Source organism: Rhinoraja longicauda, chromosome 39 (assembly GCF_053455715.1).
Source record: "Rhinoraja longicauda isolate Sanriku21f chromosome 39, sRhiLon1.1, whole genome shotgun sequence".
Taxonomy (NCBI): Eukaryota; Metazoa; Chordata; class Chondrichthyes; order Rajiformes; family Arhynchobatidae; genus Rhinoraja; species Rhinoraja longicauda.
Window position 1 is genome coordinate 2,420,933 of NC_135991.1, and position 27,628 is coordinate 2,448,560.

Below are 27,628 nucleotides of genomic sequence, written 5' to 3' on the forward strand. Positions count from 1 at the left end.
ATGAAACAAATTAAAACACATTTCCGTTCTCAAACCTCCGTTAAATAAATTACATCAACCAACACATTCAACAATTCAATTTACAAACTCACCTTCTGCTTATACTTCGAACACTTCAAACGTTGCAAACTCCAGTGTCAGCATTTTACTGATCACCGGTTCAAGAAATCTCACAGGAATAAATCGAAACCTGCAGGGACCAGCAGTTTGATCAAAGTAACTGGAGCAATGAGTCCACAGGACAGAACGGTTCCCCTGACTTGCGGCAACAATAAAAGTGGTTGATTTATCAATCACCGTGTTGATGAACTCATTGCGATAACCAGACTGCATCTTAACAGCCCCGATCCCAGCGATCCCACACAGTCAGAATATTCCAATGGGGGCAGTTTATCCCAGTCGGAAGATGCAGTCTAGATAGGGTCGGACATGTGGCAATGATACCCGTCCCTGGTCCCCAATTCATGCAGGGAGTGGGAACCCACGGGCCCATCCCTTACACCCAGACTTCTCCACACAAAATATCATCATAAAGAGTGAAATACAGTAATTGCCAATATTAATACTGTTAGAAAACATGAATAACAGACAATAGACGGCAGGTGCAGCATTAGGCCATTCAGCCCTTCGAGCCAGCACCGCCAGAATTACTCATAGTAATTCAAAAGGAAAAAAATGAAATAATATAAAATGAAATAATATAAAGGAAATTATAACACAAAAAGTTGGTGGTCTTTTTCTGTATTACTGTTCAACACAGGCTCCCAGGTGAACAGTGAAAGCAGCTGAGTCCTTAAAGACATTCCCACACACGGGGCACGTTTCAAGGCAGGTGTGAGCTTTCTGCTGACGGAGATAAGTAAAGCTCTTCCCACAGTCAGAACATTTGTATGGCCTTTCTCCGGTGTGGGTCCGCTGGTCTAGGTGGAGAGTCCCTGCCCATGCAAAGCTCTTCCCACAGTCAGAACATGTGTATGGCCATTCTCCGGTGTGGGTCCGCTAGCGTTTCCGGAGGTCCCCTTTGTATGCAAAGCTCATCCCACAGTCAGAACATGTGTATGGCCTTTCTCCGGTGTGGGTCCGCTGGTATTGGTGGAGAGTCCCTGCCCGTGCAAAGCTCTTCCCACAGTCAGGACATTTGTACGGCCTCTTGCTTCAGTGTTAATGGAGCTGCTCGGAGATGTTAATTGAAATAATTTACAGGCATGTCTAGTGAAAAATTGTGGGGAGGAGGGAGTTATCGATCACCAGATGATTCTGATAAAGACTCGAGGGGGATAGAATCTGTCTTTGATATCCCCCAAGGAACAAGGTACACGTCAATAAGTTTTTAAGAATCTTCTAACCCAGTGTGATAACTGGTTTGTTAAAATGGGACAATGAAAAGCAAAGTGCAGATGTCAAATAACATGATGAGCTGGGAGTTGCTGAGGACAACAGCAGGGCAACGGGCCTGACTGCATCTTTGTAAATGCTCAGTGATTCAGCGTGAGTTGCTCCAAGAATGTTTTGAATAAAATCAGTGCATCACAAAATTTTTGTGCTTCTGACACCCGCGACATCATTCAGCACAATTCTCTGCACTTCACTATTCTGCATATCTCTCATCCTTACCACAACTGCTACTTTGTTTTTGATATATATATATAGTATAAGAAAATAACTGCAGATGCTGGTACAAATCGATTTATTCACAAAATGCTGGAGTGACTCAGCAGGTCAGGCAGCATCTCGGGAGAGAAGGAATGGGTGACGTTTCGGGTCGAGACCCTTCTTCAGACGGGTCTCGACCCGAAACGCCACCCATTCCTTCTCTCCCGAGATGCTGCCTGACCTGCTGAGTTACTCCAGCATTTTGTGGATAAATCGCTTTGTTTTTGATAAACACCCCTAATTATTTTACAGTAAAACAGTTAAAGTTTGATTACGTTGAACAATCCCTGTTCCAGGCGTACACAGGCCCTGTCCCTGTACCTCTATCTCTGTCACATTGACGAATGCATCGGTGCTACCTCCTGCACCCATCCAGAACTCATGGACTTCATTAACTTCACTACTAATTTCCATCTGTACTCAAATTCACTTGGACCATCTCCGACACCTAACTCCCCTTTCTAGATCTCACAGTCTCCATCGCAGGCTGACATTTATAACAAACCCAGACTCCCACAACTACCTCGACCACACTTCTTCCCACCCTGCTTCCTGCAAAGACTCCATCCCCCACTCCTAATTCCTCGGTCTACGCCGCATCTCCGCACAAGATGAGGGGTTCCCTACCAGGATATCTGAGATGTCCTCATTCTTTGGGGAATGGAGGTTCCCCTCTCCCATCATAAATGAGGCCCTCCGTAGTGTTTCCTCGGTACCCAACAGCTCTGCCCTTCCTCCGCTCTCCCTATTTGGAACAGAGACAGAGTCCCGCTGGTCTTTACCTTTCACCTCATCAGCCCTCGCATACAACATATAATCCTGCGACATTTTTGCCACCTCCAACGGTATCCCATCTCTACCCCTTTCCGCCTTCGACAGAAACCGTTCCCTTCGCAACTCCCTGGTTAACTGGTCCCTTCCCACCCAAACTATCCCTTCCCCAGGTACCTTCCCCTGCAGGAGATGCAACATCTGCCCCAATACCTCCTCCTTCGAATCTATCCAGACACCCCAACAGTCCTTTCAGGTTGGGCAGAGGTTCACTTGCACCTCCTCCATCCTCATCTATTGTATCCGTTGTTCAAGATGTGGAGTCTTACACATCGGCAAGACCAAACATAGACGGGGCGATCGTTTTGCTGAACACCTTCACGCAGTCTGCCTGAACCTACCTGATCTCCTGGTTGTTAAACACTTTAATTCTCCTTCCCATTCCCACACTGACCTTTCTGTCCTAGGTCTGCTCCATTGTCAGAGTGAGGTTAAACGCAAATTGGAGAAACAGCATCTCAGATTTTGCTTGGGAGGCTTACAGCCCAGTGGTATGAATATTGATTTCTCTAACTTCAAGTAACCCTGGCATTTCCTGTCTCTCTATACCTCCCCCACCCAAGTCGCACCAGCTTCTCATTTTCACCCAACACACAGATAACAAAGGGCTTGTTTCCTTTATTATCGTTATATTTTTGCATATCTTTCATTCGTTGTTCTTTATCTCTCTACATCGTCGTCAATATCTCTCGTTTCCCACTTCCCTAACTAGTCGGAAGGCCCTCGACCCAAAACGTCACCCATTCCTTCTCTCCAGTGATGCTGCCTGTCCCGCTGTGTTACTCCAGCATTTTGTGTCTATCTGCAGCATCTGCAGTTCCTTCCCACACATTAAGGTTAGCCTGCAGTTCCCTGATTTGTGCAGAATCCTCACGTTTTCGGTCTTGGTTTAACATCCACATTATGGTCCGTGTGATTCCCAGTTCCTTGGCATAGTCATCACCGTACCAGACCAGCAATTCGCAGTGAGGAGGAACCGGCTTGCAGGTCCTGTAGTAAATGTTGCCCAGGTGCTGGAAGGCAACAAGGTTCTCTTCCTCCTCCTTTCTGGCACAGTTCACAAATCTGCAACATAACAAGCATAGACAGAGGGGGCAACGATCGCTTAAAATTATAAGTGAACACAGGACATAAAGTACATCAGTAAAGTCTGTTGAATGACAGGAGATGTCCCCAGTCATGGCCCAAATTCAAACTTAAATATCCTGCACCCTTTGTCAGCACACTGCTGAAGGAAACTTGAACTTTGTTTCTCTTCCCACAGATGAGGCCTGACCTAAGGAGTATTTCCAGTCTATTCTGTTTTTATGTTTACCTGGTATTACTGTTGTTGTTATTGGATTGTTGATTACTTTCTATTTATCTGCATGTTATTGTGTTAACAGACTTGTTCAGCTGCAGGAAGTTAGAATTTAATTGTGTAACAATTAAACACTGTTGAACTGACTCTGGAAAGTTTAGGTTCACGAGATACTGGCTGTGTTATTTACAGGGAGTCAACGACAGAGCAGCTGTGATGCAGTGTGGTGTGAATTGAGTTATTCTTCTCTTAGAATATTGGTTGCACGGAGATACTACAGATTTTAATATCAAGACCCGATTTTAAACTGTGGCATCAGGTGACATTCCAAGAGCATGAGGCTTGAGATAGGAGTTGTGGGTCATGGAGTGATCCAAGGAGAAAGGCCGGTTTAGGCAGAGAAGGCATCTCCCAGATGGAATGCTGATTCTTTCTGGATTAATGAGTAAAATGGACAATTTCCCTTCCTCGAGTCCCGTATTTCCCATTTATCCTCTCTTTTAAACTAAATAGTAGTGGGGGGGGGGGGGGGGGGGGTCAAATTGGATGGAGTTGAAGGGAAAGAGAGTATAGGAAAAGTTAAGACCCCAGAATTAACGGCACAGAAAGCTCACAAAGGGATAGGAGAGAACGGCCAAGTGTAATAGGAATTGATGTGAAAGGTGAGATAAGTAATGGATTAAAGATTAAATGGAATGCCTCCCCATTCGATTGCAACCTTGTCGTGGTCGGGGAGCTTGTGTGTCTCAATGACCCCGAGAGCTATGCCAGCGGGAGATTCGTCTCCTGTTAGGGTTTCCCATGCTGGACAGGTCGAAGGGTAGAGACGAGACGAAGTGCAATCCACTGGTCCTCCAGGTTGGGGGTTGAGCACAGGGCTAACAACCCCGCCTCGTAAAACGAATATATTACGGAAACAACAACTGGGCGTGACGGACTTCCAGGGCTATCGACAGATGCTAGGATTATTGCCAATGGTGAAAGCCGAAAGGAAGCCACTGGCAGGAAGGTGGAAGTTCTGAATGCCAAACTTAAGACTAGGATAGGATTTTGGAATGTACGAACAATGTACGACACAGGGAAACTAGCACAAGTGACATCAGAGATGAGACGCTACAACCGAGACATTCTTGGAGTAAGCGAAAGCAGATGGGATCAGGGAGACTTAGGACCAGCACAGGGGAGACAGTGTTGTACTCAGGATGGGATGATGAGAATCACAGAGAAGGAATAGCCATCCTTTTAAAGAAAGGAGTAGAAAATAGTTTGTTCGAGTGGGAACCTGTCAATAGTAGACTCATGAAGATCAGAATGAAGGTGAAGCAAATTAATACAACCATCGTCTAGTGTTACACCCCTATAAACGATAGTAATGATAGTGTTAAGGATGAATTCTATGAGCAACTACAGGCTGAGTTAGAAAACACACCAAGACATGACATGAAGATTGTAATGGGGGACCTAAATGCAAAGGTTGGAAACAACAACACAGACCAGGACAGAGCCATGGGCAAAGAGGGCTGTGGTTTTATAAATGAGAACGGTGAGAGACTAATAGAACTCTACACCAATTACAATCTAGTAATTGGAGGGACCCTCTTTCCGCACAGAGATATCCACAAACTAACATGGTATTCTCCTAATGGAAGGGATAAGAACCAGATAGACCATCTGATGATAAACAGCACATAGAGACGCTCATTACTCGGTGAAGGTTAAACAGGGAGCTGGACTTTGTACTGAAAATGCTTGTTGATCCACATCACCTGGTCCTGGCTGTTCTCAAAGTTAAACTGAGGAAAACAGGGAGCAAAAAGACAGGCAGGCAACAGTTTGTCGTTGAAAATCTACATGACCCAAAAGTGAAAAGTTCTTTTGTGCTACAATTAAGGAACAGGTTTCAGGCACTAGTAGATATGGATGATCACACAGAGCCAAATGCAAATAATATTAATATTGTGTGGGAACAAACCAAAATAGCTTATGTGAAAACCAGTGAAGCCTGCCTGGGGTTCAAGCAGAAGATAAAGAAGGAATGGATAACTGAAGACACATGGCAAACCATTAAAAATAGGAGAAAATTAAAGAAGCAAATAAATGAAACAAAATCCAAACGGCTGCAAGAAAGATACAAGGTGCAATATCAAGAAGCAAACAAAGCAGTTCAGAGGAAAGCCAGAGCTAACAAACGGGCGTACATGGAAGATCTAGCCAATCAAGCAGAAGATGCATATAAGAAAGGAGAGAGAGGGAAGGGCTACAAGATAACCAAAATAATCTGTGGCAAACATCGGCGAACCACTGAGACACCAGTTGTGGACAAAAAGGGCCGACTCCTAACAACAGAACAGAACAAGAAACCCGCTGGGTGGAACACTTTAAAGAAGTATTGAATAGAACACCGCCCATAATAGAGACTAACACCCAACAACCAGAGGATGACCTAGATATTAGCACTGAATCACCAACTAAGGAGGAAATTGTTATAGCCATTAAGTCCCTTAAAAGTGGAAAAGCCCCTTGCCAAGATAACCTCAATGCAGAACTGTTTAAGGCAGACCCACAACTTGCAGTCGAAGTATTTGTACCACTTTTCACAGCTATTTGGTAAAGAAAGGAGATACCTGACGACTGGTCAGAAGGAGTCATCATTAGGATACCAAAAAAAGGCAACTTAAGAGAGCGTAACAATTGGAGAGGGATCACTCTTCTATCAATTCCAAGCAAGATTCTGGCAAAGATTATAATACAACGTACCTTAGAAGCAGTAGACAAACAGCTCAGGAAAGAGCAGGCAGGATTTCGTGGTGGGAGGGGATGCATTGACCAGATATTTGCCCTGCATACCATTATAGAACAGTGCACTGAGTGGCAGAGACAGATTATATATCAACTTCGTTGATTTCGAGAAAGCATTTGACAGCATCCACCAGGACAGTCTCTGGGGCATATTACGAATGTATGGGATCCCACAGCAAATAGTCAAAGTAATTAAGAGCTTCTACGCCAACTTCTCTTGCAGAGTAGGGAATGGTAACCACACATTCCAGGTGAAGACAGGAGTTCGACAAGGGTGTGTGATGTCAGCGCTACTCTTCAATATTGTTATTGACTGGGTGATGCGTCAGACAACCGAAGATCAAGCAAGAGGCATACGATGGACCCTCTTCTCAACATTGGAAGATCTTGATTTTGCAGATGACATAGCTCTGGTCTCCCATACTCACAAACACATGCAGGAAAAAACATCCCATCTTAGTGACTGCACAACAAATTGGCTTGAAGTTAAACCAGAAAAAATCTGAATTAATGACACGAAACATCCAAAACTCCTTACCAATCCAAGTGAATGGAAACGACCTTCCCATAACTGAGGAGTTTATTTATCTTGGTAGTAAAGTCAGATACGATGGCGGAGCACAAAATGACATTAAAAAGAGTCTAAACAAGGCTAGGAATGTTTTCAGAATGCTAAACAATGTATAGAGGTCCCAGCAATACAGCACAAAGACCAAGCTGAAGATATACTGGAGCTGTGTCCTCTCCGCCCTCTTATATGGCTCGGAATGCTGGAGAATGACGAGTGACATCAACCAGCTGTCACTTCCATACTAAGAACCTGAGAAGAATCCTTAGAATATTTTGGCCAAACACCATATCCAACCAAGATCTCCTTACTCAATGCCAGCAAGAGAGTATGGATACCATCATCATGAGAAAGTGCTGGAACTGGATTGGCCATATTCTGAGAAGAGAACCAGACAGCATCCCAAGAATAGCCCTGCACTGGACACCAGTAGGGAAAGGAAAAGAGGGAGACCCAAAACCACATGGCGTCGAACTGTAGAGGAGGAAATGAAAACTATGGAATTGACCTGGGGTAGTGTCCAGAAACTAGCCCAAAACAGACAGGAGTGGAGGACTGTCGTTGTTTCCCTACATGCCAGGAGGCATAATGGGCAGTAAGTAAGTAAGTGTATGAATGCGCAAAGTATAAGAAGTAAAGTGGATGAGTTTGAGGCTTAGTTAGAGATTGATAGATATGACATTGTGGGGATCACAGAGATGTGGCTGCAGTAGGATCGGGACAGGGAACAGAATATTCGGGATTATACATCCTTTTGAAAGGACAGGCAGGTGGGCACAGGAGGTGGGGTAGCTCTGTTGGGAAGGGATGAAATTTTGTCCCTTGTGAGGGGTGACATAGGGACTGACGATCTAGGGTCACTGTGGATAGAGTTGAGGAATTGTAAAGATAATAATAATAATAATAATGCATTTTATTTATATAGCGCTTTTCATATACTCAAAGACGCTTTACAGAGATTTAGAGAACATAGGGAAATGAATAAATAGATAAATAAGTAAATAAGTAAACGAATAGAGAAAGGAGACAGAAGGTGAGGTGACCTTCAGTGGTTGAAGGCAGTACTGAACAGGTGAGACTTCAGCGATGTTTTGAATGTGGTGAGTGTGGAGGAGTCTCTAACGGTTTGGGGTAGTGAGTTCTTTAGGGTGGGAGCAGCGATGGAGAAAGCCCTGTCCCCCCAGGATCTGAGTTTGGTGCGGATGTGGGGAGATAGGAGATTGGCAGCAGCAGAGCGGAGGGTGCAGGTGGGAGTGTGCCTGTGGAGGAGGTCGGTCAGGTAGGATGGGGCCAGGTTATGGAGGGCTTTGTAGGTTATGAGGAGGATTTTGTACTGGATTCTCTGGGGGATGGGGAGCCAGTGGAGTTTGTAAAGGACGGGGGTGATATGGTCACAGGGGTGATAAGACACTAATAGGAGTTATCTACAGACCCCCAAACAGTAGCATAGATATCGGGGGTAAGTTGCAGCAGGAGTTAAAACTGGCATGTAACAAAGGTTTGTTATTATGGGGGATTTCAATATGCAGGTAGACTGGGAAGATCAGGTTGGGTCTGGACCCCAAGAAAGGGAGTTTGTAGAGTGCCTTCGAGATGGATTCTTAGAGCAGCTTGTACTGGAGCCTACCAGAGAGAAGGCAATTCTGGATTTAGTGTTGTCCAATGAACCAGATTTAATAAGGGAACTCAAGGAAAAGGAATCGCTTGGAAGTAGTGACCACAATATGATTAGTTTTAATGTGCAATTTGAGAGGGAGAAGGTTAAATCAGAAGTGTCCGTGTTGCAGTTGAACAAAGGGGACTATGAAGGTATGAGGGAGGAGCTGGCCAAGGTCGAATGGAAAAGGATCCTAGCAGGAATGACGGTGGAACAGCAATGGCAGGAATTTCTGGGCATAATCCAGAAGATGCAGGATCATTTCTTTCAAAACAGGAAGAAAGATTCTAAGAGGCAACATGGGAAGTTAGGGATTGAATAAAACAAAAAGAAAAGATGCATAACATAGCAAAGAGTAGCGGGAAGTCAGAGGTTTGGGGAACTTTCAAAGGACAACAGAAAGTAACAAAAAGGACAATACGGGCTGAAAAGATGAAGTATGAAGGGAAGCTGGCCAGGAATATAAAGAAGGACAGTAAAATCTTCTTTCGGTATGTTAAGAGAAAAAAGATTAGTTAGGACAAATGTGGGTCCCTTGAAGGCTGAAACGGGTGAAATTGATAAGGGGAACAAGGAAGCAGCGAAAGAGTTGAACAGATACTTCGGATCTGTCTTCACTAAGGAAGACACAATCTCCCAGATGTTCTAGAGAACAGAGGATTTACAGAGACAGAGGAACTGAAAGAAATTAGCATTAGGCGAAAAATAGTATTGGAGAGACTGATGGGACTGAAGGCTGATAAATCCCCAGGGCCTGATGGTCTGCATCCCAGGGTACTCAAGGAGGTGGCTCTAGAAATCGTGGACATATTGGAGACCATTTGCCAATGTTCAATAGATTCATGACCAGTTCCTGTGGATTGGAGGGTCGCTAATGTTTTCAAGAAAGGAACGAGAGAGAAAACCAGTTAGCCTGACATCGGTGGTGGGGAAGATGCTGGAGTTAATTATTAAAGAGGTAATAAAGGCACATTTGGATTGCAGTAAAAGGATTGGTCCAAGTCAGCATGGAGTTATGAAAGGGAAATCTTGCTTGACTAATCTTCTGCAATTTTTTGAGGATGTGACAAGTAAAATGGATGAAGGAGAGCCAGTGGATGTAGTGTATGTAGACTTTCAGAAAGCCTTTGATTAGGTCCCACACGGGAGGTTGGTGAGCAAAATTAGAGCATGTGGTATGGGGGTAGGATATAGTCATGGATAGAGAATTGGATGGCAGACAGGAAGCAAAGAGTAGGAATAAACGGCTCATTTTCAGAATGGCAGGCAGTGGCGAGTGGAGTGCTGCAAGGCTTGGTGCTTGGACCGCAACTATTTACAATATATGTTAATGATTTGGATGATGGAATTAGAAGTAACACTAGCAAGTTTGCAGATGACACAAAGCTGGGTGGCAGTGTGAACTGCGAAGGGGATGTTAGGAGGTTGCAGGGTGACTTGGACAGGTTGAGTGAGTGGGCAGATGCAGTATAATATAGATAAAAGTGAGGTTATGCACTTTAGTGGCAAAAACAAGGAGGCAGAATATTATCTCAATGGTGTCAGATTAGGTAAAGGGGAGGTGCAACGAGACCTTGGTGTCCTTGTACACCAGTCACTGAAAGTTAGCGTGCAGGTACAGGCAGTGAAGAAAGCCAATGGCATGTTGGCCTTGATAACGAGAAGATTTAAGTATAGGAGCAAAGAGGTCCTTCTGCAGTTGTATAGGGCCCTGGTGAGACCACATCTGGAGTATTGTGTGCAGTTTTGGTCTCCTAATTTGAGGAAGGACGACCTTGCTATTGAGGCTGTGCAGCGTAGGTTCACGAGGTTAATCCCTGGGACGGCGGGACTGTCATATGAGGAAAGATAGGAAAGATTGGGCTTGTATTCACTGGAGTTTAGAAAGATGAGAGGGGATCTTGTAGAGACGAATAAAATTATAAAAGGACTGGACAAGCTAGATGCAGGAAAAATGTTCCCAGTGTTGGGGGACTCCAGAACCAGGGACCACGATCTAAGAATAATGGGGAGGCCATATAAAGCTGAGGTGAGAAGAAGCGTTTTCACCCAGAGAGTTGTGAATTTGTGGAATTCTCTGACACAGAAGGCAGTGGAGGCCAATTCACTAGATGAATTTAAAAGAGAGTTAGATAGAGCTCTAGGGGCTAGTGGAATGAAGGGATATGGGGAGAAGGCATGCACAGGTTACTGATTGTGGATGATCAGCCATGATCACAGTGCATGGGCAGTGCTGGCTCAAAGGGCCAAATGGCCTCCTCCTGCACTTATTTTCTATATTTCTTTCCTCTTACTTGCCTGCCTTTGGCCCGCCCCACCTCTCTTTTCCAGCTTTATTACCTTGTACTGTTACACTGGAATTTAGAAGAATGAGAGGAGATCTTATCGAAACGTATAAGATTATTAAGGGGTTGGACACGTTAGAGGCAGGAAACATCTTCCCAATGTTGGGGTAGTCCAGAACAAGGGGCCACAGTTTAAGAATAAGGGGTAGGCCATTTAGAACTGAGATGAGGAAAAACTTTTTCAGTCAGAGAGTTGTGAAGCTGTGAAATTCTCTGCCTCAGAAAGCAGTGGAAGCCAATTCTCTGAATGCATTCAAGAGAGAGCTAGATAGAGCTCTTAAGGATAGCGGTGTCAGGGAGTATGGGGAGAAGGCAGGAACAGGGTACTGATTGAGAATGATCAGCCATGATCACATTGAATGGCGGTGCTGGCTCGAAGGGCCGAATGGCCTCCTCCTGCACCTATTGTCTATTGTCTACTCCATCAGTCTGCAAAAAGTCCCACCCGAAACGTTGTCTGTCGACTTCCCTGCACAGATGCTGCCTGACCCACTGAGTTCCGCTCACACTTTGCTTTTACTCCAAGATTCCAGCATCTGCAGTCTCTTGTGTCTCCTTTTTTTAAATAACCCAGTTATTGCTTGTTATTATTATCAGCATTCGTCTTTCCTTACCTCATCCAGTTTGATTTAGATTCATCCTGTGCATCAATGTATTCAGTGTCATTGTTTGCCTTACTGATCTATAAAAAAGATATTTGGTTAAAAAAAACACATTGATAAAGAAAACAAACGTGAAGCTTGCACAGTTCCCAGTATTAGGCCTTCAACTAACTACCACTTAACCTATTTTACTTGATTGCACTTTTATATTAGAGCACTCAAAAGTTTCTGCAAATTAAATCACATGGCAAAGAAACTCCAAGAATATAATAAACATTTTGCACAATTTCAAGGAGATTTGTCAGGTTGTAATAGGTTCTTTAATTTTAGTAATGTCACTGTTCTAATGATTTCTGATTGTTCAGAAATGTTCAATGCATTCTCAAACAAGGAGGTCGAACATCAGGGTGAAAGAGGGGCAGCAGAGCAGGAAGGAGATGGAGCACTGATTCAGCTCAGAGATTGAGTGAGGGAGAGTGATGCCACTCTGAGCAGTGAAGTGAGAATCACTGGAACAGAAGCGAGGGACAAAGAGCACAGACTCTTCAGTCTATTCACATTGACAACCAAATTAAAATGGGAAAATGTAATTAAGAATCTAAGTTACAGAAATTATTTTCAGTTAGCTTCAAACTGTTTATTGGTAAGAAACTTGATGACTTTGATTAGAATATAAAATAATTCAGGTACAAAAAAATTGTAATAAAAAAAGAGAATTCAGGAGATACCCAGCAAGGCAGCATTTGTGGAGAATAAAACACAGATCACATTTCAGGTGATGATCTTTCTTCAACAAATGTTATCAAACCTGCTGAGCATTTTCCATGATGAACTATTGGAGTCACTTACCACTCATGAATAACCACTGATAGCAGCTTCTTCTTCACTTGAAACCTCTCCTCCATCGGGTCCAAAATGAACGCCCCTGGGAATAACCTTCCCTTCATTCCAGACTCCAAGACCGGTTTTACGAATTTTGGATGTGGCAATGCTGAGACCCTCTGGTAGAGTTCAATGAGCTCTATCTGGGTGATTGCAATCAATGACAGTGTCCTTCACGAAGACTGGTGGGCCATGCACAGGGCATTCTTCAATAAAAAATGTCTCGCAGGCTTCACAAACTAAAATGGAAAATGCAAAATTAAGAACTGATCAGGGTGTTGGCGTGATTGAAAGTGGCTGGACTTTGTACTGAAAATGCTTGTTGATCCACAAAAGATGTTATCTTATTAAAAGTATTTCAGAATATAATACTACCATGATGTAGATGTTGTGCAGAAGATCTTGGAAAAATTACTTTTTCCAAAATTACTCTTCTGAGGAAGCATTGAAAATGTGAGAGATTAATATTGTAATGGGGTATTGAGTAATGAGGAAGGGTTAGTTAGCAGTCTTGTTGTGCGAGGCCCCTTGGGCAAGAGTGATCATAATATGGTGGAGTTCTTCATTAGGATGGAGAGTGACAAAGTCAATACAGAAACAAGTGTTCTGAACTTAAAGAAAGGTAACTTTGAGGGTATGAGGCGTGAATTGTCCAAGATAGACTGGCAATTGATGCTGAAAGGGTTGACGGTGGACATGCAATGGAAGGCATTTAAAGGTCGCATGGATGAACTACAGCAAGTATTCATCCCAGTTTGGCAAAAGAACAAACCAGGAAAGGTAGTGCATCCGTGGCTAACAAGGGAAATCAAGGATAGTATTAAAACAAAAGATGAAGCATACAGATTAGCCAGAAAACGTAGCATACCAGAGGACTGGGAGAAATTCAGAGTCCAGCAGAGGAGGACAAAGGGCTTAATTAGGAAAGGGAAAATAGATTATGAGGGAAAACTGGCAAGGAACATAAAAACTGACTGCAAAAGCTTTTATAGATATGTTAAGACAAATGTAGGTCCCTTGCAGTCGGAAACAGGTGAATTGATCATAGGGAACAAGGAGATGGCAGACCAATTGAACAACTACTTTGGTTCTGTCTTCACTAAGGAAGACATAAACAATCTGACGGAAATAGCGGGGGATCGGGGGTCTAATGAGATGGAGGAACTGAGGGAAATCCAGGTTAGTCGGGAAGTGGTGTTAGGTAAATTAAATGGATTAAAGGCAGATAAATCCCCAGGGCCAGATAGGCTGCATCCCAGAGTGCTTAAGGAAGTAGCCTCAGAAATAGTGGATGCATTAGTGATATTTTTTCAAAACTCTTTAGATTCTGGAGTAATTCCTGAGGACTGGAGGGTAGCTAATGTAGCCCCACATTTTAAAAAGGGAGGGAGAGAGAAAACGGGGAATTATAGACCAGTTAGCCTAACATCGGTAGTGGGGAAAATGCTAGTCAGTTATTAAAGATGTGATAGCATCACATTTGGAAAATAGTGAAATCATCGGACAGTCAGCATGGATTTACAAAAGGCAAATCATGTCTGACGAATCTTATAGAATTTTTCGAGGATGTAACTAGTAGAGTGGATAAGTGAGAAACAGTCAATGTGTTGTATCTCGACTTTCAGAAGGCCTTCGACAAGGTCCCACATAGGAGATCGTGACATGGAATATAATTTTGCATTTAGTAATAACAAGCATGATGTAATGCAGGGAGTATGTTTAACGGTAGCAGTGCTGTGATGCATGGAGTCAACTTCAAGCAAAGTATTTTCAAAGATAAAACAGTCTATTATGTGAACAAATTAAGCATTTGTAACAAGACAGATGAATTAAGGCTGTAGACATGGAAAATAGGCGCAGGAGTAGGCCAACTCGGCACCTCGAGCCAGCACCACCATTCAATGGGATCATGGCTGATCATCCTCAATCAGTACCCCGTTCCTGCCTTCTCCCCATATCCCTTGATTCCGCAAGCCCCAAGAGCTCTATCGAACTCTTTTAAATGTATCCAGTGAACCGGTCTCCACTGCCTTCTGAGGCTGAGAATTCCATAAATTTACAACTCTGGGTGAAAAAGTTTTTCCTCGTCTCGGTTCTAAATGGCCCACACCTTATTCTTAAACTGTGGTCCATGGTTCTGGAGTCCCCCAACATTGGGAACATTTCTCCTGCATCTAGCTTGTCCAGTCCTTTTATAATTTTATACGTTTCTATAAGATCCCCTCTCATCTTTCTAAACTCCAGTGAATTCAAGCCCAATCTTTCCAATCTTTCCTCGTATGACAGTCCCGCCATCCCAGGGATTAACCTCGTGAACCTACGCTGCACTGGCTCAATAGCAAGGTTGTCCTTCCTCAAATTAGGAGACCAAAACTGCACACAATACTCCAGGTGTGGGCTCACCAGGGCCCAGCACAACTGCAGAAGGACCACTTTGCTCCGAAACTCAAATCCTCTTGTTATGAAGGTCAACATACCATTAGCTTTCTTCACTGCCTGCTGTACCTGCATGCTTATGTTCAGTGACTAATGTTCAAGGACACCCAGGTCTCGTTGCACTTCCCCTTTTCCTAATCGGACACCATTCAGATAATAATCTGCCTCCTTGTTCTTGCCACCAAGAACCACATTATACAGCATCTGCCATGCATCTGCCCACTCACCCACCTAATCCAAGTCAACCTGCATCCTCATGGTATCCTCTTCATAGTTCGCATTGCCACCCAACTTTGTGTCATATGCAAATTTGCTAATGTCACTTTTAATTCCTTCATCCAAATCATCGATTTTGTAAATTGCTGCGGTCCCAGCAGCGAGCCTTGCAGCACCCCACTAGTCACTGCCTGCAATAACCCGGATGTGGCAGCTGCGGCTCACCTGCGGTCTGTTTGTCTTTTTCCTTCTTGTCTTGTTTTTAATGTTAGATGTATGTTATAGTTTACTTTTAGTTGTGTATTATGTGGGGGGTGAGGGGGCGATGGGGGAAACTTTTTTTAAAAATCTCCTTCTTTAAAGGAGATACGGCCATTTTCCGGGTCGCATCTCCGTTCGTGCTGTGACCCAGCAAAAGGGAGCTGGCGGCCTCCAGACTTACTTCCCATCGTGGAGCTGGCTGACTTCGGAGGCTTCGGCCACGGCCCTGTGGTCTGTAGCATCAGGAACTTGTGGGTCCCTGGTTGGCTCCAGCGGCAGCTTCTTCGTCTGCCCAGAATTGTGGGCGTTGAGTCAGCCCATTCACAGGACTCTTCGTCGTCTGGCGCGGCTTGGAACCAGCCACAGGGTCTTCCATTGCCCGGAGGGGACTTCAGTGTCGGGAGCCTTGATTGCCTCGACGCACCGTTCACAGGACTTTTCATCGTCCGGCACGGCTTAAAATCAGCAGCGGGATCTTTCATCGCCCGGCGGGGACTTCAGGATCAGGAGCCTCAATCGCTGCAGTTTTGAGTTTTGACTGCACGACCATGGGTGAAGAAGCAAGGAGATAAGACTTTATTTTTTGCCTTCCAGGTAATCGTCATCACGGAGCTTCTGTTCTTACGTGTAAATTATCCTCTCCATATTTCTCAAATTATAACTTCTCTTTTCTGTCTCTTTGGTTGTTTCCTCGCTTGCAGATCCCAAAGTCGTTCGGGTGGAGACAACTGAAAATTGAAAGGCAAAAATAACTTAATTACATTGTTTGAGGTCAGATAAGTGGTTGAGCTGTAATATGAAAATTAGTTACATAATATACAACATGTTCTATAAATTAAATTAAAAATGACATGGTGGTAGTCAGATGGTCATTATCTCATCTCCATTATTTACTGTTATGCACAGGAGTTACTCATTTGAGTTTTACTTTTATAAACAGAATTACCTGTTGCTCTTTTGATTCTTTTAACCAACGCTATACCTTCCTTCGTTTCCTCAGTGTCTCCTTGCAAATCTCTTTTGTCCTCCCCTGTATATGACGTGACCTGTAATGAGACATTTTGATGCAAACTGTGGTTCATAAGGACACAAATAAATAGTTTCTACTTCTCGATTATTTCATCCATCACATTATTAACTGGGATTCTCAACTAAACTACTAATAAAAGCAGTAAATGCCGAGTGTGCAATATTTCGGTGAACTCTCATCTTTCATGCACAGAAGTTATTAGTTCATCACTGAGAGCATGTAGGTCAAAGTTAACCTCCACACTACGGCCTTCGCCCCAAGAAGTCCGTAACGGCCGCCCGCACACAACTTCCGCAGATGTCTGCCGGGTGACTCGTTGCGGGGTCACCCTCATCTCAAAAGAGAGCCAACCTTTATCCAATTCAGTCCAGTCTCCTCCATCAGCTTTGTTAGTTTAGACTTCAGGGTCCCATTTGCCCTTTCAACTAGGCCGACAGCTGGTGAATTGTGGATACAATGGAATTTTTGTCTAATTGTTGTCTAATACAAAAATGTTGGCAGACCTCTTCATTTATTTTTGCTATAAAATGGGGACCATTTTCAGAGCTGATAGTTGTTGGCAAACCAAATCGGGGAATATTTCCCTTAGAATAAATCTCACCTTGGTTTTGACTGTAGCATTTACAGTTGACAGAGCTTCATATCATATCATATCATATATATACAGCCGGAAACAGGCCTTTTCGGCCCACCAAGTCCGTGCCGCCCAGTGATCCCCGTACATTAACACTATCCTACACCCACTAGGGACAATTTTTACATTTACCCAGCCAATTAACCTACATACCTGTACGTCTTTGGAGTGTGGGAGGAAACCGAAGATCTCGGAGAAAACCCACGCAGGTCACGGGGAGAACGTACAAACTCCTTACAGTGCAGCACCCGTAGTCAGGATCGAACCTCAGTCTCCGGTGCTGCATTCGCTGTAAAGCAGCAACTCTACCGCTGCGCTACCGTGCCGCCCTATCCATCGGCTTCTATCCATCGGCTAAATAAATCCACAATTACCAAACAATATCTATAGAACTGTACCAACAGTAGCTCTATAAAACCTATTTGTATTCACTTAAAGGGTCTACCGAGCATTGGCGTCAATCTCTTTGGACATTTTAACACTTTCCCTGGGTTGTTTCGTTTTCAAATTCCACATTCAGAAGCTAGTTTCAACGCTTCCTGGCAGATCTTCGGATGCCACAAGGTTTCGTTCACCATTCTCACCATTCCCTCCTTTCCAGTGTGCGTCAGCGAATGGACGTAATCAAGGAGGACAGGCAGGAAAGTGTCAGGTACACAAACTTGTCCAAGATGGGTGAGCCAAAGATCGGTGCTGGAATCTATGGCACATCCCTCGTTTCCATAAATCATGTTGCACAGCAGCAGCGTCCCTCTGCATAGCCCTAACCTCTCCCATATCTGGGAAGGCCGTTCTATTCACAAGGATCTGTGAGCCTACGGGGATCATAAGGGAGGGGGGAGGTCTATGCGGCTGTCTTTGATGCGGTGTCGGCAAAGGCATTGCCTGGGAGACTAGATCGGAGGTGCCAGTATGGGCGCTGCATTTAATTATTGTGGGCGAGAAGGGCGCACAAACATATCAGGATTGAGGGATTAAGTCCATTAGATCAATGGAGTTGAAAGTTAGAAAAAAATATTTACAATTTACCACACAAGAATGTTCGGTTCAGGTCAAATCCCAGGTATGCTTCCGTGTCTATTCCTGCTTCCTCCAATCACTGTTCCTGTCCAAATTAACACCATAAGTGATGGACACTGGGCTGTGCATGTGGGAACTATAACGGACATAAACTTAGGGAGAGAGACATACATAAGATCAATTCAGCCCTGTGTCAATGCTGATAGTTTGTGTTGTGGAATGAGAACCCATTGTCAGAACAATATTTCACTTTGTGCAAGGGAACATGAAATAAGCAATGGAGTTAGAGATTTTTTAAACAATGTCAGTGCACAGAAGCAGGATGTTTCCTGTCACTGATCCAGGCCAGGGTACTTGGACAGGAAAGATGTAGAAAGAGACGCATGAAACTGCAGATGCTGCAATGTTGAGCAAAACCCCAAGTGCTGGAAGTAATAGAAGAACTCAGGGTCAAGCAGCGTCTGTGGAGGGAACGGAAAAGCGATATTTCAGGTCAGGACCCTTCTTCAGACCCAGAATGCCATCTGTACTTTCCCTTCACAGATGCTACCTGACTCACTGAGTTCCTCCAACACCTTGTGTTGTGCTCAGAGACATGGGCAAATTATGGACATGTTGGGCCAAAGTACGCGTTTTCATGCTGTTCAACTCTGCCAGCTGTGAAGACAATAAACTTGTACATTATGACAGAATTAGAGTAGGTCAGATATATCAAAGGCTTCAATGAATGGATTGCAGAGATAAGGAGGATGAAGCTCACAGAGGGAACTGAAAATCATAAGATGTTGTCACTGACCTTTCAAGACAGAATGTCTCTGTCTGTCTTCCCAGGAAGCCTCTTGTTCAATCTCGTATTTTTATGTTATTTCTTTGTATTTCCCAATATGCAAGGAGTGGCGTTTTTTTGTCTGAAGTGAAGAATCCTCTATCCTTGCTATGCAAGTGGCCATCGGTTGTGTACTGGAATATAATGCATAGAATGGATTGTATAATAAACATCCAGAGAATAGATACATCCCTCCCCAGGATGGCACTCTAATAATGTTGGTCACTGAGCTGAGAGTGTTGGAGGGAATCTCCACAAGATAAATGGCCCCATCATGTGTTGGAGTTGAGGGGTTGTCCTCTTTTTATTCCAGAAGCCCATGGCAGTCTTTTACTGGCCCAGTGTTATTGGGGACATCAGGAAGACTCAGCCTGCCTCCGGTACTTGGGGGAGGGGGAGGGGCAGGGACAGAAACAACTTCCATTCATGTGCCACCTGTGTTGAGCAAATAAACATGCATGGGTACTTGCGAGACTTGCGCGGACCCATATGTGTTTGTGTAGAGCATCACACCGTGGGGAAGAGTGTAGATTTTAACAAGACAATGTTGTCCGACAATGTGAGGTTCTCTGCCAAGGAAAGAGGGTATCTGGTGCAGAGAAGCTCAATGTATTGGATCATGTATTACCATGGATTGGAGGCAAGGCATCATGGACAGACAGATAGAGAGGATGGGTTTAAACATGGCGATCAAAACTTAATGAAGAGAAATACAAGGTCAAGCACTCGTGTAAAGTATGAATTGGCAGTAACAAATTAAAAGAGGGTGGAGTACAGACAGATTGAAGGTTCCTGCGCATGAGACACCTGACAGTCGACATGCAAGTGCGACAAACGGCCAGGAAGGCAGGCAGCACTTGAGCGACACGGTGTCGCAGTGGTAGAGTGGCCTTGCAACGAATGCAGCGCCGGAAACCCCGGTTCGATCTCGACTACGGGTGCTGTCTGTATGGAGTTTGTACTTTCTCCCCGTGACCTGCGTGGGTTTTCTCCGAGATCTTCTGTTTCCTCACACACTCCAAAGGCGTACAGGCATATAGGTTAATTAGCTCGGTAAATGTAAAAATTGTCCCTAGTGGGTATAATAGTGCTAATTTGTGGGGATCGCTGGTCGGCACAGAGCCGGTGGGCCGAAAGGCCCCGTTTCCGCTCTGTATCTCTAAACTAAATACATTGGGATTTATTGCAAGCGTGGTTAGAGATTAAAACTCAGCCACACCTGAAATACTTTGTGTGATGTTGGTCTCATTATTAAAGAACATATTTGCATTGAAAATAGCCCAGAAGAGATTATCTCAGCCAATTTCAGGGATAAATAAAGCTTTAATATTTTCACAAATGACTAAAAGTGTTGGTTTGTTGTTTGGAGTTGAAAAGAATGAGGGATGAATGAGGGATAAGCACACACAGGGTAGATGTTGGAATAGAGTCAGAGACAAGCAGCAAGACACGGAGTCCACACCAACCATCCATTTTTAAACAAATCCTACCATCAACTATGTTATTCTCTCCCATTTTATCTTTGGATTTGCTTTATTTTTCACTAATATTGTTTTCATTTGAAAAGAAATTATTTGTTTTTATGTTATCTTTGACAGACCTGTTATGCTGCTGCAAGTAAGAGTTTTATTGTGTTTCAGTAAACATGATTCAGTCTCACCCTCCTCCTTTCCCCATCCCTCTCTCCCCATTATGCCCACCCAGATTGCACCATTCACTCAACTCAGAGCAATTTAAAAGATAGAATTAAAATAATCTGTATCTGAAATATGAAATATGAAATAAAATAAAAATAACCTACATGATGCCTGTTTTGGGAGTTAAGAGGCGAGCCACAGAGTCAAAGGGAGAATATATAAATCCCACACAGTCAACACTGTTCGAAGCCAGATGATGGGAGAACCGAGGCAGCAGCTCTACCAGCTGCACCACTGTGAGATGTTTTGATCAAGGCTATTTAAAAAGGGAATTATTGAAAAGGGCAGCAAGTATAAACCAGAGAGTTATGGAACAATGAGCTTGACATCAGTGGCGCAAAAGTTATTGGAAGGAATTTGAAGGGACTGGATCTACCAGTAATTGGACAGGCATGGACATTCTCAAGGGGAGGGTGAGCTCTGTGCATGTTGGCACAAATGGCATCAAATTTGCAGGAAGAACTGAGAGAAGTGAGGCAGGTATGAGTCTGGCACTAGGTATGGCAGTGGGCACGATAGGCAGGAGCACAGCAGGCAGTAAGATAGGACTGTTATATTGAATTGCATCTATTTCATGTGAGAGGTCTGATGGGTAAGACTTGGATAGGTGCATGCGACTAGGACATTTTAACCGTCACAAAAATGTGGCTCAGAGAGGTACAGAACAGCAACTTAATGACCCAGGGTAGAGGTGCTAGAGGTGCAAATTAGAGGTGGGGACAAAAGTGGAGGGGGTGTTGCTCGGTTGATTAAGGAGAATGTCATGGCAGCAATCAGATGACATGTCTGATGGGTCTTCCAGTGAGATAATATGGGTGGAGCTGAGAAATAAAAAAGCGATGAGTAGCTTGTTGGGAGTGTATTGTCGGCCCTAAGTCAATGGGAATTATAAGAACAAATATGCCAGAAGACAGCGGGCAGCTGCATGATTAATAGGGTTGTCATCAACTATCCAGACCTCCCAACATTTGATTTTACAAATTCAGAATTTTGATGTCCAAAATTCAGAATTTTACATCAAAATGCACAATATGGCACGTAATGCAACTTTTCAGCAAAACAATATGCACGCCAAATGCGCGTAGCGCTATATTCACGTGTGAAAAACGACTATTATTTCGAACAGTCTGTAGTTCTTGGACTACATGTACAATGTCAGGCCTATCATGTATATTCTACTATTATAGAAAGGTTATTGAACAGAAATACTTTTTACAACAATGAAAAAAATGTTTTGTTTTGTTTTTTCTATTTTGGTTTTTCCTTACACATCCCAATTCTCTTGGTATTGATTAAAAGAACAATGGTCATAAAATGTATGACTAAGTTATGAAGAGTATCATCAGGCACTGGTGAGGTGCCACAAGAGTGGAGGTTGGCTAATGTTGTGCCTCGATTTAAGAAGGACTGCAAGGAAAAACCTGGTAACTACAGACCAGTAAGCCTAACATCTGTGGAAGGAGGATTCTGGGAGATACGAAATACATGCCTTTGGATAGACATTGTCTGATTAGAGTCATAGCCACACAGCATGGAAATAGCTCCTCAGTCCAACTTGCCCACACTGACCAACATGTCCATTATACACTAATCCCACCTGCCAGAGTTATTTGAAAAAGTAACCAAAAATGTAAATGACATTGTCTATATAGTCTTCAGCAAGGAATTTGGTGAGGTTATGCATAGTTGGCTGCTCTGGAAGACTAGAGGCTTGTGACTAGTGGTGTGCCTCAGGGATCGGTTCTGGGACCATACCTGTTAGTGGTTTACAACATCAATGATTTGAATGGGAATGTACAAGGCATGATTTGCAAGTTTACAGATGATACAGTGGGTGCTATTTTAGAGAACAAAGATGGTTACCAAAATTTACAATAGGATCTTGATCAGCTGCGTAATTCGGCTGAGGAATGGAGTTTAATGCAGATAAATGCAAGGCATTGCATTTGGAAAGTCAAACCAGGGTAGCATATTCACAGTGAATTGCAGAGCCGTGGGAATATTGCAGAGCAGAGGGATCATGAAAGTGCAGGTGCAGTTCCCTGAAAGTGGCATTACTGGTAGATAATGTGGTCAAGAAGCATTCAGACCTTAGGTACACTGGCCTTCATTAGTCAGAGATTTGAGTAGGAAAGTTGGGATGTTGTGCTAACAGTTGTACAAGATGTCGGTGAGGCCCAGTTTGAAATATGTTCAGTTTTGGTCACCCTGTTATCGGAAAGATATCATTAAGCAGGAAAGAATCCAGAGATCGATGAGGATGTTGCCAGGGCATGAGGGCCTGAGTTATAGGGGGAGCTGGACAGGTTAGGGCTTTATTCCTTTAAGCACTAGAGGATAAGGGGTGATCATAAGAAGGTATATACAATGCCAATGGGGATAGGTTGAATGCACTACCCTGCGTTGGGAAGTCAAGAACCAGAGGACGCAGGTTTAATGTGAGATGGAAAAGATTCAATAGCAACCCAAGGGCAGCATTTTCACACAGGGGTTGGGTAAATAGAACAAGCTGTCTGAGGAGGTAGCTACGGCAGGTACTGTAAAACGTTTAAGACATTTGGACAGGTACTTGGATAGGAAAGGTTTAGCGGGATATGGGCTAGATGCAAGCAGGTGGGACCAGCGTAAATGTAACATTTGGTCTGTTTGGATTAGTTGGGCAGAAAGGCCTGTTTCTGTGGTGTATGGCACTATGTCTGATTAGAGACAGTCAGCATTTCTTTGTCCATGGGAAAACATGTCTCACAAACCTGACATGTTTATTTCGAAGGTAGACACAAAATGCCGGAGCAACTCAGTGGGTCAGGCAGCATCTCAGGAGAGAAGGAATAGGTGATGTTTCGGTCGAGACCCTTCTTCAGACTGATGTCAGGGGAGGGGGCGGGACAGATAATATGTAGTCGGAGGCAGGAAGACTAGTGTGAGAAATGGGAAGGGGAGGGGATAACAGGTATAACAGGTATAACAGAGCTTTATTTGTCGTTCGGTACCGAAGTACCGAACGAAACTACATAGCAGTCATAGAAAAAAACCCAAAAAAACACAAGACACATAACCCCAACACAAACGTCCATCACAGTGACTCCAAACACCCCCTCACTGTGATGGAGGCAACAAAACTTCCCCTCTCTTCCCCACGCCCATGGACAGACATCTCGTCCCTGACCGACCCGCACAGTCCCCGCACCGGGCGCTGAAACGTCTCGCGGCCGAACCGGGCGATGAAAGGCCCGCGACCAAGCCTTGCGCAGCTAAGTCCCGCAGCCGAGCCGCACCAGCGGTGAAAAGTCCCGCAGCCGAGCCGCACCGGGCGGTGTTAAGTCCCGCAGCCGAGTTGCACCGGGCGGTGTTAGGTCCCGCAGCCGAGCTGCACCGGGCGGTGTTAAGCCCCGCAGCCGAGTTGCACCGGGCGGTGTTAAGCCCCGCAGCCGAGCTGCACCGGGCGGTGTTAAGTCCCGCAGCCGAGCTGCACCGGGCGGTGTTAAGTCCCGCAGCTGAGTTGCACCGGGCGGTGTTAAGCCCCGCAGCCGAGCTGCACCGGGCGGTGTTAAGTCCCGCAGCCGAGTTGCACCGGGCGGTGTTAAGCCCCGCAGCCGAGCCGCACCCCGCGCCGTGAGGAAGAGAAAAGTTCCCCACACCCACACCCACCCCCCACACACCACCACCCCCTCCCACACATACACAACCAAAAAAATAGATATAAAAATCATCCCAACACCGACACTCAACAAAAAAAAGACGGACAGACTGCTAGTCAGCCGCTGCCGTTAGGCGCCGCCACGTGAGGGGAAGCAGGAACTACCTTAAGTGGGAGAAGTTTTTTTCCCCAACACATGTTTATTTCAAATATATGGGCAGGACAGTTTTTGATATGGATTTCAGAAGACCATTGACAAGTTGCCATACTGTAGGCAAGTAGGTATATGGAATCCAAGGCAAGCTCGACAATTGGATTCAAGGTTGGCTTGAAGGAAGGAGTCAATGGATGGTTTTGGAGCACTATTTTTCTCATTAGAGGCGTACGACCAGTGGAGTGATGCAGAAGCCGGTGCTGTGTCCACGTTTGTTTGCTATCTGCATCAACAATTTGTATGAGTGCAGCTAACATTGTTAGTAAATTTGGCAACTATGATAATTGCACCATACTTGTTCAGTCACTTTCAGAGAGAGCATAGTGAAGGCTGGAATTCTTCACCCTGGAGGTTAGATCGTTGATGAAAGAGAGGTCACAGATCAGTTTTTCAAAGGTCGGGGTACTGAAAGCTCTGTGCAATTGGCACAGGAGAGGAGTTGAGGTGTGGAGCAAATTGACCATTGAGGAGAGGTGGTCTACTCTTCCGCCTCTCTCTTTGGTGTTATGGGGTGAAAGGGTAGAGTGCTTTGGGAGGTGATTCTAGAACAGAAGGTCTCAGCAGTCAGGTCTGAATGATCTAAATTCAAGAAGAGATTGTACAAAAATCATGAGAGGTATAGATTGGGTAGATGCACAGTGTCTCTTGCCCAGAGTAGGGGAATCTAGGTCCAGAGTACATAGGTTCAAGGTGAAGGGGAAAAGATTTAATAGGAATCTGAGGGGTAACTTTTTCATACAAAGGGTGGTGGGTATATGGAACAAGCTGCCAGAGGAGGTCGTTGAGGCTGAGACTATCCCAACGTTTAAGAAACATTTAGTAAAGTACATGGATAGGACTGCTTTGGTGGGACCAAGTGGAGGCAGGTGGGACTAGTGACTAGTGTAGCTGGGATATGTTGGACAGTGCGGGCAAATTGGGCCAAAGGACCTGTTTCCATACTGTATCACTCTATGACTCTAAGATAAAGGAAGAGGTGAGAACTTAATGAGGAGTAAGGCAAGACAAAACATACACACACCCTTCTAATATCAGCACCCTCTCTCACCTCAGCCTTCCTTGCATCTGTTGCTCAAATGTTCCCTGTGGCCTTTCACCAGACCTTGCGTCTGTGTCTGACATGTCGAGCCCATTGTTTTCATTCTATCCGCTTCCTGCAACAAATGTGACATCAGTCAGGGGCGAAACAAGGCAATAAAATTTGACTGCTAACATTTTAATGGATGTTGGAATACAAAGAGTCCTGCAGCACCACAAGTCCACTTTAATTTTCCCCTCTCACATTAATCCTATGAACCCTAGTTTCAAACCCTCTACCTAAGGAAAAATGTGACCTTCACTCCATCTGTGCTCTCATGATTTTATAAACCTGCATAAGGTCATCCCCTCAGCCCCTTCACTCCAGGGAAAATAATCCCAGCCTATCCAGGTATTTATTCACAAAATGCTGGAGTAACTCAGCAGGTCAGGCAGCATCTCAGGAGAGAAGGAATGGGTGACGTTTCGGGTCAAGACCCTTCTTCAGACGGAAGAAACGTCACTCATTCCTTCTCTCCTGAGATGCTGCCGGACCTGCTGAGTTATTCCAGCATTTTGTGAATAAATACCAATTTGTACCAGCATCTAGTTATTGTCCTACACTACCCAGCATATCCAGCCTCTCCTTCTCACTCTAACCCTCCAATCCAGGTAATCAATCGATCTATGTCGCATCTTATCCGGTTTACTGACACCCTACCTGCAGCAGGGGGACCAGAACTTTACATATCACAGCAGGTGTGGTCTCCCCAACATCTTGTACACTGAGGCAGGACGCAGCAGACCAGACACAGATTACCTCTTGGGCTGAACCCTCTGGCCCGGCCCGTCTGCCAGCGCCAACCTCCTCAGTGTCTCCCTCCTTCTAATTTCCCTCTCCCCAGTTCAAATCTCTCTCCTTCACCTCACGTGTCAACGCACACCATCCCCTCTGCCCCCATCGCGCAATCCTGTGCCCATCCACCTGCCCCCTTTCTTCTCCTCCCATCACCCTTGCTATCTCCTCCCTGCTGCCCCCAGACCACCCTCCCCTCCAGTCCCATGCCCTCCCTCCCATCCTGCCTCCTCCCCTAACTGCCCATTACTGCCCCCCATGAGGCCATCCCACCCTCCATCCCAGCTCCCCCCCCACCCATGCCCTCACTCCACACCCCTCCCTCTCTCCCTCCATTAGATACTAAAGGAGCAAGATGAACCACTCCGTTGAAATCGCCTGCACTGAAATGTAGTGGAAAGGAGCGGAGCGGCGGCCATTTTAGTGGCCAACACCCGCCGTCAGTCTGTCTCTCGCAGTGTAATCAGTGTTGTGGGGCAACAGTATGTGCGATTATACTATTAAATAGCAGAATGTATCTCATCTATCCACTCACAGATTTTTGTTAGATTTCTTTTTAAATGTTTCTGCAAGTTTCTGCCGACTAAAATGGCGTCATGACGTACTATGGTTTTTAGGGCCGAGTGGTCAATCTTGCTCTGCTATTATCTTTGCTTCCCCCCCCCTCCCTCTTCTCACTCCCTTCCCCTTCACCCCTTCTCCTACCCACACCTTTCCCATTCCATCCCCTCCCCCAACTACCCCCCATCCCACCGCACCTCCAACCTCTCTGTGCCACCCGGCCCCACCTGTGTCTCTGCCCATCCCCCCCCTCTCTCCCCGCTCCATCCTCGGGCGCTCCCTCGCTCTCCGACCGTTAAACCGTCATCCTCGCAGACCGCGCGGTCTCCCTGACGGCGTGACGTAGGGCGGGGCTGGAAGTCCACCTGACGTAGTGACGTAGGGCGGGGCTTGAGGTCGACCTGACGGCGTGACGTACTGCGCGGTTCAGGACGACCTGACGGCGTGACGTACTGCGCGGTTCAGGACGACCTGACGGCGTGACGTTTGGGAAACCTGCGGGCAACCTGACGGCGGGACCAACTGACGTTTTGGAAATCCCGCGGCCTTCCTGTCGAGTGACGTAATGGAATTCCGCGGGGAGCGC

At 45.1% G+C, this 27,628-nt stretch overlaps 1 pseudogene across 1 annotated transcript; it reads right to left on the bottom strand.

The window, feature by feature from the left end:
• On the bottom strand, positions 1–27,372 carry LOC144611060 (histone-lysine N-methyltransferase PRDM7-like; annotated as a pseudogene). Its single transcript, XR_013549476.1, has 8 exons — positions 27,270–27,372; positions 25,657–25,762; positions 16,497–16,596; positions 15,732–16,278; positions 12,605–12,876; positions 11,768–11,835; positions 3,359–3,549; positions 1–1,170 (listed from the first exon to the last, which is right to left on the bottom strand). The product of XR_013549476.1 is annotated as a histone-lysine N-methyltransferase PRDM7-like (transcript).
• Positions 27,373–27,628: the final 256 nt, after the last annotated feature.